Raw genomic sequence first — 21,732 nt, 5'->3', positions numbered from 1 at the left:
TAGGGACTTTCAAAACTCGACTTGATGTTATTTTAGAAGATTTAAGTGGATAGGACTGGCGCTTTGTTGGGCTGAATGGCCTGTTCTCGTCTAGAGTGTTCTAGTGTTCTACACCGCAAATTTCAAAGATGTCCACCCGGAGCACATCAGAGAGGATGAGAGACACAGCGCAGATCAGTCACCGGCACACACACACACGGGACACTCCAAGGTGAGCGCTGTTAGTATTCATTGATCCAAACTCTGTAGTTGAAATACTGTACTGTGCATGTAAAGTGTAATGTGACTAAACGTACATGCTGCACAACTAAATACAGCAGTCATTCAACATGAAACAGCGCCTGGACATCACTTTACATGCCTTGTGGATGAAAAGAAAACCCAGCGAGTTTTACGGAGGTTGACATTAAAGTCCACTTGAGTGCAAACGCTAAAGAGCAGTGCAGATTAACACAGCATTCTTTGTGAATTCAAGGTGGTGCAACTCTGGACATGTAAATGTCAAAATCTCCACTCGCTGCAGGGACATCAAACTGTTGCCCGTAAGTCTGTGTCCCTATTACTTGCCCAGAGAGTTTGAACACATCATTGTTGTTATTGTTTACATCCCTCCTCGGGTGGACGTGGGGATAATAATAATAATAAATAATAATAATAGATTCATCCATTCCGCTGTTGCTAAACTACAAACACAGCACCCCAATGCACTTGTGCTAATCTCTGGAGATTTCAACCATGCGACGCTGGACAAAACATTACCTGCCTTCTCCCAGTATGTGGATTGTAACACCCAGAGAAATAGGACTATTGACATAATGTATGCAAAAGTTAAAGATGCATACAGCGCCACCCCGCTGCCTGCGCTTGGGAAAGCAGATCATAACCTGGTCCTGCTTCAGCCTCACTGCAAACCAAGAGTGAGAGTCCTACCTACAACCACACGCTCATTCAGGAAGTGGTCCTCTGAAACTGAGCAGGCTCTGAGAGACTGCTTTGGAACTATGGACTGGAATATCCTGCAGGGGTCACATAGTGAGAACATTGAGGACGTTGTTGACTGCACTACTGACTACATCAACTTCTGTATGGACATTGTACTGTAGTTCCAGTAAGAACAGTATGCTGCTATGCTAACAACAAGCCATGGATTACAAGTGATATCAAGGGCCTTTTGAACGAGAAGAAAAGGTCTTTTAAAGGCGGTGATCAGCATGAGCTCAAGCGCGTGCAGAAGGAACTCCGAGTGCAGCTCAGGGTGGTGAAGGAGCAGTACAAGAGAAAACTGGAGCAAAAGTTGCAGAATAACAGCATGAAGGAAGTGTGGGATGGGATGAAGATCATCACTGGCTGCAGCTCAAAGCGGGGTGCCACCATCGAGAGAGATGTGGAGAGAGCAAACCAGATGAACAACTTTTTTAACAGGTTTGACCATCCTAACCCACTCTCACCCCGGAGTACTGCACCCTCCACCCATCCTTCTGCTGATACCAGCATAAGAGAGAGTTTCCCTCCACCCACAATTACAGCAGCCCAGGTAAGCAGAGTGCTGAGGAGACTTTGTGCCAGCAAAGCAGCAGGTCCAGATGGTGCATGACTGCTGAAGGCCTGTGCGTTGGAGCTGGGGAGTCCTCTACAGCGCATCTTCAACCTCAGCCTAGAACAGGGGAGAGTCCCAAAGCTTTGGAAAACATCTTGTATCACCCCAGTCTCAAAGGTATCACATCCTAGTGAGCTGAACGACTTCCGGCCTGACGCTCTGACGTCACATGTGATGAAGACTATGGAGGGGCTGCTGCTTCACCACCTAAGGCCACAGGTCTGCCACGCCCTCGACCCTCGGCAGTTCGCATACCAGGAGAAGTGGGAGCAGAGGATGCCATCATCTATATGCTACACCGATTCCTCTCCCACTTGGACAGAGGCAGTGATGCTGTAAGAATTATGTTTCTAGACTTCTCTAGCGCCTTCAGCAGCATCCAACCTCTGCTCCTTAGGGACAAGGTGACAGAGATGGGAGTAGATTCATACCTGGTGGTATGGATTGTGGACTATCTTACAGACAGACCTCAGTATGTGCATCTCGGGAACCACAGGTCTGACATTGTGGTCAGCAGCACAGGAGCGCCGCAGGGGACTGTAATTTCTACGGTCCTGTTCAGCCTATATATATCAAACTTCCAATACAACTCGGAGTCCTGTCACATGCAAAAGTTCGCTGATAACACTGGAGGATTATAGGAACCTAATGAAGGACTTTGTTAAATGGTGCGACTCAAACCACCTACAACTGAACACCAGCAAAACCAAAGAGCTGGTGGTGGATTTTAGGAGGACAATGCCCCTCATGGACCCCGTGATCATCAGAGGTGACTGTGTGTAGAGGGTGCAGACCTATAAATACCTGTGAGGGCAGCTGGATGATAAATTGGACTGGACTGCCAATACTATGCTCTGTGCAAGAGAGGACAGAGCTGACCATACTTCCTTCGAAGGCTGGCGTCCCTCAACATCTACAATAAGATGCTGCAGATGTTCTATCAGACGGTTGTGGAAGGCGCCCTCTTCTATGTGGTGGTGTGCTGGGTAGGCAGTATAAAAAAGAGGGACACCTCACGCCGGGATAAACTGATGAGGAAGGCAGGCTCCATTGCAGGCACGGAGCTGGACAGTTTGACATCTGTGGCGGAGTTGACGGGCGCTGAGCAGGCTCCTGTCAATCATGGAGAATCCACGGCATCCACTGAACAGTATTATCTCCAGACAGAGGAGCAGCTTCAGCGACAGACTGCTGTCACTTTCCTGCTCCACTGACAAACTGAGGAGGTCATTCCTCCCCCACACTATGCGATTCTTCAATTCCACCCTGAGGGGGTAAACGTTAACATTATACAAAGTTACTGTCTGTGAAACCTGCATTTTTATCACTCTTTAATTTAATATTTTTTTTATGAGTATGCTGCTGCTGGATTATTAATCCCCAAGTGGAAATTCGCATAAAGTATCTATCTGGACATGCTATCAGAAAAGCCTATGCCTTTACCAGTCACATCCCTCCTTCACGAACACATCTTCAAGGTCCGAATAGGCGATCAGTAAAAGTCGTCTTAGTCACAGCACAGTATAATAACAAAACATTTCCTTAAATAAAAATGATGGTTCTCCAGTCTCTATCATTCCTAACCAATCTTCCTGTTACAGGAGCACAATCCCAGTCACCCACACAATTACCGTGTACCCCACCCCCCCAAATCAATCAATGAAAGAACAAATTCAAAGTGATTACTTTAATATTTAATCATTTAAACCCATCAACCTGCAATCATTAGCCATAGCAACAATTGAAATTGTCAGTCAAACGTTTTAATTTGTTACTCATGTGAAACAAGAGGCGTTTACTTTTGATAAATCTTTACAAATCAATGAAAAGAGACAAAGTGGTGGGGTTATTTATGAGAAGAGAGCATGAAAGTGAGGGAGGAGTTGTGATCCGTAATACTAAAGCTCTTCTTTGCAGTATTAAGCATTCTACCAATCAGCATTTATAAGAGGTATAATTTAGAGTTGTGTTTCTTGACCCTAAGTATTATTCAGGGACAATCATTTAAAATGTACAGTTTCACTGTAAAAGTATTAAATTTTGTATCCGAGTAGTTGGAGACACTGATGTCATTATAAATGAGGACTGGCCTCGGTGTAAGAAATATGGGTGAGATAAAATCCAAACGACAGTAGACACGATCAGATGTCTGGCCACGGAAGGTGCCGCTATTAACTCCACAGTGGTACAACTTTGCTTTTGTAAACTCTCCTTCCCAAATATCGAAGTACGGATTAACTTCAAATGTAATCTGAATTCAGAAAGTACTTTAATTCCTCTTTCTGTGGTTTGTAAACAAAATTAAATACATACAGTACGTCACAACATTACATACAAATACACCTTTTAAATACTCTGCACGTGTAAGTTTAACAAACATTTGAACCTCTTTATATCAAATTATCTATAATAGACTTACTCTTCCGCAAGGACGCACAGCATTAATGGCTCAAGTGATAAAAGAAAAGGACAAACTATTCTCACAACGTGCAGCAAGTAAACAAAGGAAAAAATGACTTACGAAGCCTGAACTATCACCCGGAAATATATGAAAGAAAAGTTCTACAAGTGTTTCTAATGTTCTGCCATTAGAGGTCACAATTTAACCTGGCAAAGGACTTTCTGACAGTCATACTGAATTTATATTGTAGATAAATGTAACATAAACTACTGTCCAGTATGCTTAAATGTGTGTTTTCATTTCTGATTGCTGTACAGCACTTCCCTTTAAGGACAAATCACAATCAATTGATTTAAGCCAAGCAGCGCCTTCCAGCCATCCAACATGACAGTGTGAACCTTCATTGTTATAGATGAGCGCTTCATTGAAGTATCGTTTAAAGTTACTGTTTAGTATAACAGATGGCTTACTTAATTTTTAAATCAATCCGGAAATGCACACACTTACCTCTTAAATTATATAGTGCATTGCTAACATTTACAGTGTTCATTTTTGAAAGTCGTAATTTTTACTCGTCCCCGTTATTATGCATTATAATTCTTCAGTGTCGCATATTATTCGTCACTACTCACGAGTTCCGCTTCATTGACATTTTGCCTCTTATGCTGTAAATGAAAACATTTTAAAGGGAGAGTTTATTGAACTGACTGTAGCACACTTTTGATCTTCTTAAAATTATGCAATTTTTGTGATACTGACAATTATTAGATCAAAAATCAATGAGTCTGTGAGTTTGTGTGGAATGTGTTTTATTTATTTATAAAGCACTTTAAAAACAACCTCAAGGCTGACCAAAGTGCTGTACAAAGAAAAACAACACATAAACACATAAGAGCTGAAGACATTCTTAATAGAAAGTATAAAAAGTATACAAATAGCCAACATATTATACAGGGTTAAAAGCCAGAGAGTAAAAATGTGTTTTTAAAAAGGATTTAAAGGCAGCTAGCGAAGGAGCCTGCCTAACATGCAATGGCAAATCGTTCCAGAGTTTTGGGGCTGCAACTGAAAAAGCTCGCTCACCTCGGAGTTTGCATCGTGCCCTGGGAATGCGTAAAAGCATCTGGTCTGCTGACCTGAGGGAGCGAGATGGTACGTAAGGGTGCAGCAGTTCCGACAAATAAAGAGGGACACACCCATTAAGAGATTTAAAAACAAATACAAGGATCTTAAAATGGATTCGAAAACGAATTGGAAGCCAGTGGAGGGAAGCCAAAATCGGGGTAACATGCTCATGCTTTCTTGTGCCAGTTAAAAATGGAGCAGCAGCGTTTTGCACCAGCTGTAGGTGAGCCATGGAGGCCTGGCTAATTCCAAAAAGAAGTGCATTGCAGTAATCTAGACGAGATGTTATAAAAGCATGTATCACTGTTTCAAGGTTGCGCTTAGACAACACAGGCTTGATTTTTGACAGCCGCCTCAACTGGAAAAAGCAAGATTTTACCACTGCATTCACATGGCTATCAAGTTTAAAAGTGGAGTCCATTTTTACACCTAAATTTGTGATCATGGATTTCTCAAATTGAGCCACAGTGGAAAGGTCGATGCAAGGGGTCCCGCTGGTGCTATTGGGCCTAAATAGCATGACTTCTGTTTTGTTCTCATTAAAATTTAGAAAATTTAGTGCCATCCAACTCCTTATGTCAGTAAGGCAATCAAGCAGGGGCTGGACAGAACATGGACCATGGCGCTTCAGTGGGAAAAACACCTGACAGTCATCTGCATAAAGATGAAAGGAAATACCGTGTTTCCGAAAAATAGCGCCGAGTGGCAGCAGGTACAAGGAGAACAGAAGAGGTCCCAGGATGGAGCCCTGTGGTACCCCCCAGGGGAGGGCAACAGAGGTGGAAGTAAAATCATCAATACTGACACAAAAACTTCTATCTGAAAGATAGGACCTAAACCTGTGATGCCCACCCACTGCTCCAGCCTAGAGATGAGGATCTCATGGTCTATCGTGTCAAATGCAGCTGTTAAATCCAAAAACATAAGTAGTACACAGTCACCAGAGTCCACTGTCAAAAGAATATCATTAAAAACCCTTAACAGAGAGGACTCAGTGCTGTGGTGAGTTTTAAACCCAGACTCGAACACTTCCAGAATTGCATGTTTGTCCAGAAAGGACTTCAGTTGGGTATAGATGACTTTTTCCAAGAGTTTGGACAAAAAAGGTAGCTTGGAAATAGGCCTGAAGTTAGACATAACAGAATGGTCCAGACCCGTTTTTTTCAGCAGTGGTTGCACGACAGCATGTTTAAAATTTTTAGGCACCACACTAGAGGTTAAACTACTATTAATAATAGTAAGAATAGAAGGACCCAAGGTAGAAAAGATTTCCTTAAAAAGTTGAGGAGGAACAACATCAAGGGGGGAGCCAGATGGCTTCATACTGAAAACCAGCGGGTTTAAAAAGGACAAAGTGACAGGCTCAAAGTGGTCAAACACAGCCAAACAGGGTATTAAAATGGATGGATCATGAGAAGGTGGTGAAATGAGGGCCCTAGTGCTTACAACCTTCTTCAAGAAAAAGTAAAGAAAATGTTGTAATGAAAAGTGTTGTAATTGTTTTCGTGACATCACCTCAGTACAGAGAGTGTGTGACGTTAACAATGCATTCAGTCCTAAATGATAACTCAACAAGTGGGGCGAACATGGAGGATGACCTCCCCAGGTATCTTAGGTACGACTGCGGGTGCCTGAAGGATGATGGGAGGAGTTCCGACCTCGGAAGACCTGGCTGCGCTGTAAGGATATCTATATTTGACATGATTGTAACAGGAACCTTTTTAAAATCCCTCTTCAAGGTTAAATTCCGTGTGTCAGAGTAAACTTACAATTTGGGTACTTTTCTAGAGAAAAGCCAAGCAAAATGACACCTTTTATTGGCTAACTAGAAAGATTACAATATGCAAGCTTTCGAGGCAACTCAGGCCCCTTCTTCAGGCAAGATGATTACATCTTGCCTGAAGAAGGGGCCTGAGTTGCCTCGAAAGCTTGCATATTGTAATCTTTCTAGTTAGCCAATAAAAGGTGTCATTTTGCTTGGCTTTTCTCTACATTCATAATGGCTAACACGGTACAACACCCTGGTACTTTTCTAGAAAAGGCCCTGCTAATTTCCGCATGACACCACATCGCATTTTGCACTGTCGTGGTATTGTCATGAATTATGAATTGCACTTTTTAAATAGATTATATCGTTATATTTTGATAAAGCCCGGGTGTTATCTTGCAAAAATGAAGTTGAATACTGTAATGAGAAAATCCGGTGTATGTTAACATTATATTTGTTAAATTCACACGCAAGTTTATACTGTCCACACATACCGGAAACAGCGTTTGACATAAACGGCACTGCATGGGGTTGGTCTGCCTGTTGCTGTCTCTGTATGTCGCCAATGTACTGTAATTGTTTACAGACATGTTTATTACACACCCTGACTTTCCACAGTCTGGCTAATATCTTTAATGAATGTGTGTAACATATTTTTGTCTTGCTGATCGGACATAAAACCGCAGTGAAAAGGCACATGGTGACCAGACAGTAAAGTGCCGCCATTAAGGGGGCGCATGAGAGCCCAACAGGTGCTCGTTGCTGCTGTTCTTCTACGCAGAGGCGCCGATAAGTTAGCAATATCAGATAGTCAAGTGCACTGCAGCAGGCTGTTTATTTTTATTTTTTGTTCCGACTGACTGCCAAAATGGAAGATTAAGACTTTAAAAACTGAAGGAAAATAAGGAGGACTTTTACAAGAAAGTGACGTAGATTTTTGTGGAGAAGGTTAGGCGCATGGACTTCATTTACAAATAAATGTAAGACCATAAACGGTTTTCAACTGTATAAAAATAGAAATGGGATCAGACTAAGAAAAAAAATTCCAATATTTAAAAACTAAATTTTAACCTTAAATAATATATTATTTTGTTTTTCTTGTTATCCTTTTTGTTGAATAGTCTGTAGTAAAATTGAAAGCATCAGAGTTAAAAGCTTTTAAAAACAACAAAATATTTCAGTTAAGGTCATAATTGAAATCCTTTTTTTTTTGTACACCACTCTATACATTCATTTGTATTGAATGAGTATGGAGTTTGGAACTTTAAAGGCAAATTTAGAACACATGGATGGGCAAATGCGCTCTCTCTGCTCTCTCACTGCTATAAATGTCACGTTACATCTTAGCCAAATATGTTCCTTATATGTGTGAGTAAAGAATGCTGATGAGATATGAAACATAACCAGTAGTCAATGTGCATTACGGACTACTCTTTTTGGGTTCTTACATTTGTAAATCTCACTCTGAAGGAGTCAGTGCCTCACCGCACTGTTGATGGCACTGATGCTGTTTTGAAGACATTTGTAATGAGTTCTGCAGCACACACTTTTACTTGCATTGGGTTTTGAAAATCAACAATACGTATCAGCTACAGATCTGAAAATCACTGACTACTAAAAACATTTAATGAGGAGGGTCTTGCTCACATGCTGTACTGTTGTGATGACCATCGGCTTTGTTAACTCTAACATGTGGTGTCTCTGACATGATCGACATGGGGTAGAAGAGAAGCTGCACGGTTACAATATGTGTGCTGCCTTAAGACAAATATGCTTATCACTTTACATAGACTAGACTCCACACCAAGAAACGTGGTATCAGGTAGGAATCTTTAATACTGTCTCTTGAATGTATTTATTAGCTTCTAGACAAGTAGAGTTTTTTTTTTATTTTATTGAAATCACACAAAATTCCATACAACTAGTTCAATTGTTACAAAAATAGGATTGAAAACTAATCAACCCTGACCCCTGAGAAAGACAGCATGGCCAGAAGTAAAACTTAAAGCTAGTAAAAATAATAATTTAATTTATTAATTCATACGTTTACTTAAGTAAAAAGTTCTGCACAGATTGTCTAAGTGAGTTAGTTTTTTTTTAAATTTCAAATAGTATAAACCATCAGTTACCCACAAAAAAAAAAAAAAAAACACCTATTTTGTTTTTTCTGTGCTCCATGCACTAGCCCTGCCTACGGGAACCGCAAGATTCGAACACATGTTGAAACACCACGCAGACGGAGGAGGGCCACTGCTTTTACTTTTTCAGCCAAAGAAGATTGGCGGCCTGGTTGACTAAGACTTGTCACTACCCGATCTGCGGTGCCTGCCTAATTTACAGGCGCATGCGCACAAAAACAATCTGAGCAGCACGCGTGTGCGCACACATGCGCAGAGCTTTACTATTACAACCTTGTCTGATAAGGGTTTTTTTTACTTTGCGACACGAGTCCCCATCCGATATGTCTCGCGCATGTGCTCTCTGCTTATTTAAAATTCATTTCACGATGCTGCCCGATTTGTTCTGCACCTATCTAATGTTTTACGACAAACGTCACTCGTCAGGTTTGAATTGTACTTGCGAGTCATTTTTGTGTCCATTTATCTCCGTCTGCAAGTGAACTTCTTACTGGAAAAGACGGCAACTTTTGAATTTTATAATGTCTTGGAAGAATATTTGTCATCTGAAAATTTTAACTCCATTCAAATGAAGAGGGAGCGAAATGAAATGCAACGTATGTCTGTGAACTTTATAATGGATGCATATAGCTTTTTGTAAGTATATCGTATTGATGAAAAGGCAATAAGGATTTTCATTTTTAGTTACAATATGACATTCGTAATCTCGTGGTTTAAATGTGAAAGTCGCAGCATTTTCTGTATTTGGGTTAATGGATGTCTTGGAAATGGAAATCTTTTACTTTTAATTATCTTGAAATGTGTTTCTTTAATTTTTGGGGAAACAGGCCACTTAAATTTTGAAAAAGCCTTTTCCAGAATTGACTGATCCCCATTAAAAACTTGCAAATGCTTTCCTGAGTAAAATCATGGAATAGAATGGATTTAAAATTTCCTCTAATAACCTTATTATTACATTACGATCATTTAGATTACAATTACCAGTTTTTAAGTTTGGCAACACTGGCTTGACTTCTGAATATAACAAGATGTTGTAGATTAACTGTCTTAATGCCAATGGGATTGCCTGAAGAATTTTAAATTAGGTTGTACTCAAAAAGAATACAGGCAGGTTTGTCAGGCAATCCGTAATGTCAAGTTGTGAATCGGCGTGCACAGTTCAGATCGAGCTGTGCCATAGAGTGGATTTTCTTGTTATTTTTTCATTAAGGGCATGTGGTGTGTGTCACTACCTGGTTCCTGTTGCCGGTCCGATCCGCACGTGCGTATTAAAAGGCTACGTCATCGCACACTTTACGGTGCTGCCCAATCTGTTTAACGCAGGGGTGTCGAACTCCGGGCCTGGAGGGCCGCAGTGGCTACAGGTTTTCATTCTAACCCTTTTCCTAATCAGTGAGTAGTTTTCACTGCTAATTAACTCCTTTTCCCATCATTTCAATAGCCCTGTTTTTAAGGAGTCAGTCCTTTGAATTGATTCCGTTCTTCATTAAATGGCAGCCAAACAGAAATGAGATGTGAAACGAGCCAACAGATGACCAGCTAAACTGGGATTTCAAACTCCAACCAATTTCACTCCAGTTTCTTAATGAGAAGCTGATTCTTGCTGTTAATTAAGCCCGTTATTTAATTCAATGGCTTATTGCTGCTCTCATTCTGCCACAGCAGACATTTCCAAATCTGTTGATTTTTCTGTTTTTTCTAAGAACATTGTCAAAATGTTTTGATGACCTGAGAGATCAACCTTACTGAGACCTTCACCTTAATTTATTTTCAGATATTGTGTGATGAGCACAGGTGAGCTGGTCATATGGTGGCTTGTTTGATGTCTCATTAATGTTTGGCTACTAATTAAGGAAAAAGAGACAAGGGGCCTGAGTCAAGTTAATTAAAACTAAAGCAAAAGAAGTTAATTAGCAGTAAAAATGGCTCACTAATGAAGAAGATGGTTAGAATGAAAACATGCAGCCACTGCGGCCCTCGAGGACCGGAGTTTGACACCTGTGGTTTAACGCATGCATGAACGCTTTACACCTTGCTGGGCTTTCAATACGCCTGCATGCGCAAATCAGGCAGGAACACAGATCGGGAAGCGACAGGGAAACCTTAGACTTTGAATCAGTGGTTGGAACTTTTAAGATTAACTGGCTCAGAGCTTGTTTGTCACAATCTGATTCCATGTGGTTTCATATACCCAGATCTATTTTTAAAAAAATTTGGAGGAATTGAGTTTCCATTAAAATGTGACTTTGAGATTAGTAAACTTCCTGTTATATTATCTAGTTTCCACAAACAGATCCTTTCTTTCTAGAAAATGATTTTTACAAACAACGTTTCTCCCCACGTCTACCCTATTGTACAACAGAGTGGTAACAGTTAATAGAAAGTCATTATTTAATAGAAACTGGTTTGAGAGGGATATCTTGTTTGTAACTGATTTGTTGGACTCAGACTGTAATCTGCTAGATTATATGTTCTTTTTGAAGAAATTTAAATTAGGTAGTACTCAGAAAGAATACAGGCAGGTTTGTCAGGCAATCCCATTGACATTAAAGTTAAACTAAACTAAAGAAACACATTTCAAGATAATTAACAATATATACCGGGTGGCCGAATTTTTAAAAAGAAGATTTCAATTTGAGGTGGACCTGTGTTCTTTTTGTGATTCAACTTGAGAAACATTACAACACTTGTTCTTTTCATGTCCTGTTTCGGCCAAATTTTGGTTAGAAATACACAGCTGGTTATCACTCAAGGTTAATGACATCCCACAGTTTGACTTGTCTCATATTATGTTCTACATGGATAACTGATATCCATCTGTCTCTGATATGATTAACATTGTCATTCTCTTAGGTAAATACCATATACACTGTAGTAAGTGGAGAAATAGCAAACCAACTTTTACATGGTTCATTAAAGATCTGAAACAATACTTCCTATCACTTAAGAAACCGAAATCCAGCAAATCTGTAAGAAGGATTTATGATAACATGTCTCATTTATTACTGTTCTGATTTATGCCTCCTGTGTCTTTTGGCCTGTGCTCCCTATTTGTTATCTTGCATATACTGTGAAATTTATCTAGCCTCCCACCCTCCCCGTAGGGTGATTGTTGTTTACACTTTTTTGAATGTTGAATTTATATCCTCTACAAGAGTTTTGTATTGTATTGTGTTTCATTGATAATAAAAAATAAATAAACTAAAAAAGGGTAGCGACAGGCTTCAGTAGCTGTCACCCTGGATGACGTCAGCCGTACGCGATTATAGCTACACGTTACAGTTTGCTAAACAGTTGAAGGCGAAATTAAAACGTCGACTATGTCACGTTACAGTTTGCTAAACAGTTGAAGGTGAAATTAAAACGTCGACTATGTGCCGGGAAACTTAACAGCTGTTCTATCTAATCACGCCATTTGTAGAGGAGGTCAGTCAAGGATTACTATGCATGATCACAACCTTCTGGTCGCAAATAGGGATGGGCGGAGATGTTATGTTCTGTACTTTGGCCACTAGGTGGATATAGTGAAGCGGGATAGAAAAAGAGCATTAAGAAATCGAGAAAATTCGGAGGACTATTGTTTCCTGTTGTAACTTCCAGCTGTTGGATTAAACATTAACTGTTGGGCACTGAGTCTCTTCATTTAATCCTCTGACAACTTAACAGGAGGGTCAAACGACTTGTGATTTATGCTTTTCAACTCTATCAGTGCGCACAGGACTCTGATCGCGAGTTCACAGCATGGAAGCACAAATAAATTATTAAAGGAGCCACAGCAAATCCCCCAAGTCACGTTAATGCGACGATGACGGTTGAAACAGAACTGGCAACAGTCGTCTAGTCGTTGAATGAAAATACCGCAAATGTTAAAGCGAAACTTATAACGCTGGTCAGATCACCTTTTTAACTATAGTAGCAAACGGCATTTGCAAAAGTAATAATTTCAGAAAATACATTTATACATACATACAATACGACTTGGCCTACTGCACTGCGCTCTCGTGTCTCTCTGTCGGATAGTCTTGTGAGTAGTGATGGGCCGCTCGATACTTAGTTTTCGGCACTGTGTCGAGCTCGTCGCTTCAAGGCTTGTTTCAAATGCGCACGTCACGTGATTTTGAGGCACGCTAGTGTAATCAAGTCATTGATATCTACGCAGTCAGCAGTCGATTTGGTCACTCGTCTGCTGAACTGCTTTGGCTCAAGTTGTTCCTGCTACAGCGATAAGGTATGCCGACGCGAGTTCACATCCTAATTGGGGCTCGCGTATGTCAAAATAAGGACTTTGTACGAAACAGTTATGTAGTACTTGTCTGTAAATTAACAAATATATTTTGGAGACATTATGAATGATTTACACGGGCCACCTTTTTCCTTGGTGTGGAATCGTATCCATCTAGAATCTGTAACAAATGGATGAGCATATTTTGAGTAAGGTAGCATGTATTATAACAATCAAGAATCTATTCTACCCCATGTCGATCATATCAGAGAGGATAAGAAACGCTTCACTAAAGCCGACGTGGTCATTACACCAGTATACAGTGCATCCGGAAAGTATTCAGAGCGCTTCATCACTTTTTCCACATTTTGTTATCTTACAGCCTTATTCCAAAATGGATTAAATTCATTTTTTTTTCTCAGAATTCTACACACAACACCCCATAATGACAACATGAAAAAGGTTTACTTGAGATTTTTGCAAATTTATTAAAAATAAAAAAAATTGAGAAAGCACATGTACATAAGTATTCACAGCCTTTGCCATGAAGCTCCAAATTGAGCTCAGGTGCCTCCTGTTTCCCCTGATCATCCTTGAGATGTTTCTGAAGTTTAATTGGAGTCCACCTGTGGTAAATTCAGTTGATTGGACCTGATTTGGAAAGGCACACACCTGTCTATATAATGTCCCACAGTTGACAGTTCATGTCAGAGCACAAACCAAGCGTGAAGTCAAAGGAATTGTTTGTAGACCTCAGAGACAGGATTGTCTCAAGGTACAAATCTGGGGAAGTTTACAGAAAGATTTCTGCTGCTTTGAAGGTCCCAATGAGCACAGTGGCCTCCATTATCCATAAGTGGAAGAAGTTCGAAACCACCAGGACTCTTCCTAGAGCTGGCCGGCCATCTAAACTGAGCGATCGGGGGAGAAGAGCCTTAGTCAGGGAGGTGATCAAGAACCCGATGGTCACTCTGTCAGAGCTCCAGAGGTCCTCTGTGGAGAGAGGAGAACCTTCCAGAAGGACAACCATCTGTGCAGCAATCCACCAATCAGGCCTGTATGGTAGAGGTGGCCAGACGGAAGCACACTCCTTAGTAAAAGGCACATGGCAGCCCGCCTGGAGTTTGCCAAAAGGCACCTGAAGGACTCTCAGACCATAAGAAAGAAAATTCTCTGGTCTGATGAGACAAAGATTGAACTCTTTGGTGTGAATGCCAGGTGTCACGTTTGGAAGAAACCAGGCACCGCTCATCACCAGGCCAATACCATCCCTACAGTGAAGCATGGTGGTGGCAGCATCATGCTGTGGGGATTGGGGATCAGTGGCAGGGACTGGGAGACTAGTCAGGATAAAGGGAAAGATGACTGCAGCAATGTACAGAGACATCCTGGATGAAAAGCTGCTCCAGAGCGCTCTTCACCTCAGACTGGGGCGACGGTTCATCTTTCAGCAGGACAACGACCCTAAGCATACAGCCAAGATATCAAAGGAGTGGCTTCAGGACAACTCTGTGAATGTCCTTGAGTAGCCCAGACTTGAATCCGATTGAACATCTCTGGAGAGATCTTAAAATGGCTGTGCACCGACGCTTCCCATCCAACCTGATGGAGCTTGAGAGGTGCTGCAAAGAGGAATGGGCGAAACTGGCCAAGGATAGCTGTGCCAAGCTTGTGGCATCAGATTCAAAAAGACTTGAGGCTGGAATTGCTGCCAAAGGTGCATCGACAAAGTATTGAGCAAAGGCTGTGAATACTTATGTACATGGGATTTCTCATTTTTTTTTATTTTTAATAAATTTGCAAAAACCTCAAGTAAACTTTTTTCACGTGGTCATTATGGGGTGTTGTGTGTAGAATTCTGAGGGAAAAAAAAATGAATTGAATCCATTTTGGAATAAGGCTGTAACATAACAAAATGTGGAAAAAGTGATGCGCTGTGAATACTTTCCGGATGCACTGCATATGCAAGACACTCCTCATTAAACGTTTTTACTATTCAGTGATTCCCAGATCTGCAGCCGATTTGTATTATTGATTTCCAAAAAGCAATGTCAGTAAAAGCGTGTGCTGCATAACTAATCACAACTGTCTTTCAGCGCCATCAAAAGTGTCTTCTGCAATTTAAGGAAAGCCTCGGGATTTCTGCGTTAATGAGACAAAAAAGTTGTAAAAAAACTTTGCGAATTCATCTACAGGTGAACATAAAGATCAGTCAAATACTGACAAGAAAGAGCAGCTGGATAAGCACATCTGGAGCCAAACTTTCAAAAAAGCACCTGACTTTGTCAGCAACATCCTTTCCTTGTGAATGCATCTTATCAAAGACTCCGGGGGGGGGGGGGGGGGGGGGGGGATAAGTAATCTTCAGAACTGCAACACAACAGAGTAAATCAATGATGTAAATAGAATTATTGAAAGACTAAGCTTTTGTCGTTTCTGTATTCTTAAACCATCTTCCAGTTCCACAATCCCCCGCAGTCACTGTCACATTCAATGTTTCCTGCTCCTCACTTGTTTTGTTACCCAAAGCATCAACACTCAGCTTCACTCAAGGATTTATCGTCCTTCCTTTCATAGACATAAAATACGACACACATTTCCTCTACATACGCATCCAATAATAATAGTAAACTGGCAGGTGCCTTGTCTCCCATTACGTGAGCTCGTCTGCCACCCCTCAGTTGCACTGGCACATGTTACACTGGGGGGAAAATGCAATGGAGAATACCAACAATGTACACCTTCAGAAGTGGAAAAAATCGACTGTATAAGTAGAACATTTCAGATAAATGATGAATTTTGTTAATCTTAAACAATGCAACATAACGATTATATGTGTTGTTACTTTTTTATTTATTCTCACCAAACGTTACATATCTACATGGGAAATGAACATGGGTAATATGTTTATAATCATTCTCACTAAAATACACTGTTAAAATATATTAATGAGCAAACTGAGACACAATGGCCTTTAGGAAATATAAAAAAGCGTGTGCGCTGTCATTTAGGACAGAATGCATTGTTAACTTGACGCACTCTCTACTGACGCGATGTCATGAAAAAAAAGAAACAGCACAGTCCATGCAAACTCATCGCCTCCTTGGTTTTTGACCTTATGATTGTCAACATCAAATCAATAAAGTCATTTTAAGAAGATGACAAGTCTGCTATAGTTGGTTCAATTAACGCTCCTTTTAAAAAGTTTGCTTATACAAAATATAAAACAGAATCTGAATGATACGGGACTCGCGAGTAGTAACTAATAATATGCGACACTGAGAAATTATAATTCATAATAACGGGAACAAGTAAAAACTACGACTTCCTAAAATGGACACTGTAAATGTGGGCATTTCAATAAATAATTTAGGAGACTTGTGTGTGCATTTCAATATCGATTTAAGAATTACGTAGGCTACCTGTTGTCAGAAACGAAAAGACACATTTAGGCATGCTGGACAGTAGTTTGTTTTTCTACAATACAAATTCAGTACGACACCAGGGTCTCCAAACACACAAATATGAAGCTTATTACGTTTTACAGTGAAACTCTTTATATACACAATATAATTAGGAACGTGTACCCCCTGCCCGACTATGGCGGCCAAACCTTCCCTTGATAGCTCGATTCGCTCGCTATCCATCCAAGTTCGAAAATTTTGTTAAATGGAGGAATTGGAAAAAAAAAAAACCTTTCACAAGAGGAGGATCAACGACGCGAACCCCTGGTGTTTTTACTGAGAGACGGTTGAGGTACCATTCAGCCACCTAATCGGGATAATTAACGAGCTCCGCACAACTGAACTACTACTACTGTTCTTACTGCGGCAGATGTAGAAATATGTTGTATGACATATACACGTTAAATTGGTTTAATTGACACGAGAGTATCATTGTTGTATTCTCCTAATGAAGATGAAAAAATTATATTTATAGATGTATACTATATGACGTACGGATTTGAACAAAATTAAGCGTTCCATAAAAAGGTTGCACGATTTATCTAATATTTTATATATATATATAAAGTTGAAATATGACAATATATCTTGGACACTATGTATCAGACAAAGGAAATCACAGCAATCCACAAGAACAATAATTAATTCTCAGCAACTACCTGAATTATAGTTTCAGGCCATCACTTAACTATAAACTGAAGTGTGTAATGTCAATACGAATTACAAAATATAACTAGAGAGTTATGTGTCAGATAGACTCTCAAAAATATAGAGGTCAATACCTTCGAGTGTGTTGAGGCTTTAGTGCTTCTAAGCCTCGTCATGATGCAATCTCAGTACGCATGTCGGCTCAGTGCTTCTAACCAAGCTTGACGATTCCAGTGCGCATGTCTGCTTAGTGCTTCGAATCATTATTCATCGAGCTCCCGTTTGAAGTGCATAAGGCATCAACAGAGTTCAAAAACTCGACATAATTCCCAGGTGAAATGAATGTTTGTGGATGATCCATATATTTTAAATGATTGTGTCCGATAATACTTAGTGTCAAAAAATAAAACTATAAATTATACATCATACAAATGCCAACTTGTAGAATGCATAATGCTGCAAAGAAGAGCTTTAGTAATACGGGTGACCACACATCTCTCACTATAATACTTTTATAAATATCCATTCTTCGTCTTGTGCAACATTTTCATGCAACACTTAACGTATGTCATAGTATACATCTATATATATCATTGTTTTCCTCTTCATTACATACATACATACATAAAAAAACATACATTATATACGTCCACTCTGCTGCAAACAGCGTTGCCACTCCATAATAAAGCTTGCGTGGGTTCGGATCCCACGTCCACTCATTGTGAATTGTCACCCAAAAGAGTCTGTGTTTCTTTTTTTTTCATTTAACAGCAGTCTATAACAAAAAAAAAATATTTGAGTAACGATTTCAACTGTTATTGCAGTTGTTGATGGCGGGTTTAGCAGTTTAAATTTTTAAATATTAAATTAATAAGGTGGAATGTGTTCTTACTTTGAGTGTTGGGGGGGGGGGGGGGGGGGGAGAGCTACACGGTACATGTGTTAGTAACTGGGATTGCACCTCTATAACTGGAAGACTGCTTAAGAATGATACAGACTGGACAACTATGTGTTATTATTCCACTGTGCTGTGACTAAGACAACTTTTTACTGATCGCCTGTCCAGACATTGAAGATGTGTTCACGAGGAAGGGATGCTGCTGGTAAAGGCAAATGCTTTTTCGACAGCAGGTCCAGATGTGTTTACCCCGCTGCTTTCTGTTGCCTCAGCACTTAAGAGGATCTTTAATGCCGACATTGATCCATGCACTGCTCACCTCGGAGTGTCCAGTGTGTGTCTCAGCCTCTCTGATGTGCTCCGGATTGACACCTTTGAATGTTTGGTGCAGCAGAGCAAATTCAACCTGATCTACCACAGTGGGTTTGTTATCACCTTATTCAATGGAGGGGTTCATGGACGTCAAATGGCAATGACTAGAAGATGAATTAATGTAAATACGTGAGCTGCCTTACGCAAGTAGTCATTGCATTTTGATGGCGATTCTAAGTGGGGATGATTCCCAAACAGATCTCTTATGCGATCCTTCCATAGTATCTCTCAAAATTATTTAGTTCAAATTGGTTATAAAGATTTCCCTCCTGATCATTTTATTATTATTATTAATTTTGATGAGTCTTTAATTCGGATCGAACTCGGGCTAGCACTACGCTCAGAATTTGAAAAGCAACAACCTTAGTCAGTTGAGCCACGGACGGCGTCTTTTCTTCATAGCGAACTCGTTACTTTTGTGCTCCACAAAATATTGTAAAGTATTAATAATTGAAATATTTCAATACTTGATCGAATAATAACATCTGTGATTTAAGGATTTCGCCTTCTCTTTCTCAAATGTGCTTACCTATATATATATATATATATCATGGCAAAGTACAGGGATAAACTTTTATTTTACGTCTACTCCGTTTTAATTAAGTCAGAACAAAGAAAACATTTAAGGCTATTAAATGTGATCTCAAGTAAAAATCAGGGTTAATTATAATACTAATAACAGGAGCGATTATAATGATACAGTGCAAAAGTAAATATTCATTGAAAGATCCGGGGATCAGTGAGTGAGGCGTCTTATTTTGTTTAACTCTTGCTATCGTATAGTGCATTCTGCCTGTCGGCGTTAGTTTTATATATATTTTAGACATCAGACACTAGAAGCTGGTGACGAACCCTTCTCTTCGTTGTCAGTCTGTAGCATCGAAAAAGTAAAAGCAGTAAGAGTTTTAACAGACGTCACTGAAGTGAGTTTGTGTAACGTTAATGAAAATGGCCAGGAGGTGTCACTAGAGAGGGGAGTGTTAAATGCTTCGATACGATTTCCGACACAATTGCTTCAAACGTTTTAATGCTTCGTGAGGCTTCACTACGCCCATCACTACTGAACACCGCGGAGGGACAAAACTAAATCAAAGCGCCGTACGTGTGGAATGGCCGTCTCCCCGATGTCTGCGATTCGAGAAGGAAACGACAAAAGGAACACATAGAGATGAATGAACAGGCGCCAGCGACGTGACTGGATGGTACGAATTAAAATTTGGGACTCAGGCACATGAAGTGAACCGCAGATACCAATTAACAGAAACAGCATGCGGGTAGCCACAGGAGGATTCACTCGAGCAAAGTTCGGCGGGGGGGGGCTAACTAACGAACACGAACGCGCCGCTCGCCACTCATTCAAATCGCGCGCGGCGATTCTAAGGGAGCGAATGAAAACTCACACATCCAAAAAGTTCATCCCCAAAATCAATAGCACTTACTGTCTGCCTCTGAGCGATGGGATTGTTTCTGAACTCGTTCACACTTCTCTCTCACTCAGCAACAGTCTTGCGTCCGTAGTGCTTCACAAAGCGAGACAGTGGCAGCGTGGCTACAGTAGCTGTCGCGTTGGATGACGTCATCCAGCGGACAACATATGATCACGTGACAGTTAAGCTAGCCAGCGCGCTGCCTGGAGAGAGGCTGGGTGGCTCAGTGTCCGGCTGCCTTATTGGAGCCCCTTAAATAAACAGTCAACGGAGGAGCTGCGGTTGTTTGAGGCTGCCACAGAGCCGTTTGGTTTTCTGATCTGAATTTTTTTTTTTTCAATTTCTCATTTTTTCCCCTCGCTTTTGATTTCTTGTATATAGCTCTTGTAAAATTTAGCAAAACTTCTTGGTATCTTTATTCGTTTTGTTTTTTGATACAATAATAATAATAATAATAATAATAATAATAATAATACATTTTATTTATATAGCGCCTTTCCCATGCTCAAGGCACTTACAGAATATAATAAAGAACGGCAGTGTATACAGTATATAGCATTGTACAAACCAGATAAATAAAGAAAGAAGATTAAGACAGTGAATTCTGAAAAAAAAAGAAACAGACAGCATAATTGATGGTCTCGCACACACACACAGGTTACATTGTCATCTTGACAGAGAAGTAAAACTGAGAGAAGGGTAATAAAGTCAAGTAGAGCTAAAAGCCTTCCTGAACAGATGAGTTTTGAGTTGTTTTTTAAAGAATCATGGAGTCAGCTGACCTGATTAATTTCGGTAGGTCATTCCAGAGTCTGGGCGCTATACAGCTGAAGGCCCTGCTGTCACCCATGGAGTGTAGATTAGTGTGGGGCACAACAAGATGGCCAGAATCAGAGGACCTTAGTGGGTGGGCAGGCACATAGTGATGGAGAAGGTCACTGATGTAGTTTGGTGCGAGGTTTTTTAAGGCATTGTAGGTTATTAGTAGGATTTTATATTCGATTCTGTAGGACACAGGGAGCCAGTGAAGACGGAGCAGGATGGGTGTGATGTGCTCGCTGCTGCTGGTTTGAGTAAGGACTCTTACAGCTGAGTTTTGAATAAACTGGAGCTGTGATAGAAGATTAGAAGGGGCACCTGCCAGTAGGGAATTACTAAGGACAACAATGCTAAGAGGACCAAGAATGGCAGAAAAGAAGACATTGGAATGTTGTGAAGTGTCTGCTATGAGCCCTGAACTGAATCCAAGTCAACCTCCATGGACAGAGCTGAAGGTCACAGCTGGGAGAAAAAGGCCATCAGACGTCAAGAAGAGTGGGCCAGGTGGGCAGTGCGGGGAGTAGAAGTCTCATCTGGAGCCACAGGAAGGGCTTGATGTCAGTTATTACCTTAAAATAATGAGCGACAAAACATGAGGTGAGGTCTCTGAATCACTTTGTGTGAGCCATCGGAATTTGATTTATTATTTCAAATAATCTATGAAGTCCAAAATGCAAAGAAAGAGTCTGCTGTGTGGAATAAGAATGTCAGGTGACAGTCACTGGGGTCAGTTTACACTTATTTGACTAAAAAGTGGGATTTGTGTTTAAAGTGGAAGGGGACCAAAACTACTGGGGGCAGGTCAGTGATACAAACAGAGAGATAGACTTGAAAGGCGCTATATAAAATAGAG

The 21,732-nt window shown here is 40.5% G+C and overlaps 2 protein-coding genes across 50 annotated transcripts in view; both read right to left on the bottom strand.

The window, feature by feature from the left end:
• Positions 1 to 20,287, bottom strand: part of LOC114669319 (oocyte zinc finger protein XlCOF6-like) — a 49,376-nt gene extending 29,089 nt beyond the window's left edge. The window contains exon 1 of the mRNA XM_028825541.2: positions 20,073 to 20,287. The gene's annotated coding sequence lies outside the window, so the exon portion shown is untranslated. The remainder of the gene's footprint in view (positions 1 to 20,072) is intronic.
• LOC114645182 (NACHT, LRR and PYD domains-containing protein 3-like) overlaps positions 1 to 21,732 on the bottom strand; it is a 913,740-nt gene that overhangs the window by 193,835 nt on the left and 698,173 nt on the right. The window lies entirely within an intron of this gene.

Source organism: Erpetoichthys calabaricus, assembly GCF_900747795.2.
Source record: "Erpetoichthys calabaricus chromosome 1 unlocalized genomic scaffold, fErpCal1.3 SUPER_1_unloc_22, whole genome shotgun sequence".
NCBI classification, from domain to species: Eukaryota; Metazoa; Chordata; class Cladistia; order Polypteriformes; family Polypteridae; genus Erpetoichthys; species Erpetoichthys calabaricus.
Note: the sequence above shows the minus strand (reverse complement) of the source record. Positions and strands in the feature narration are given on the sequence as shown.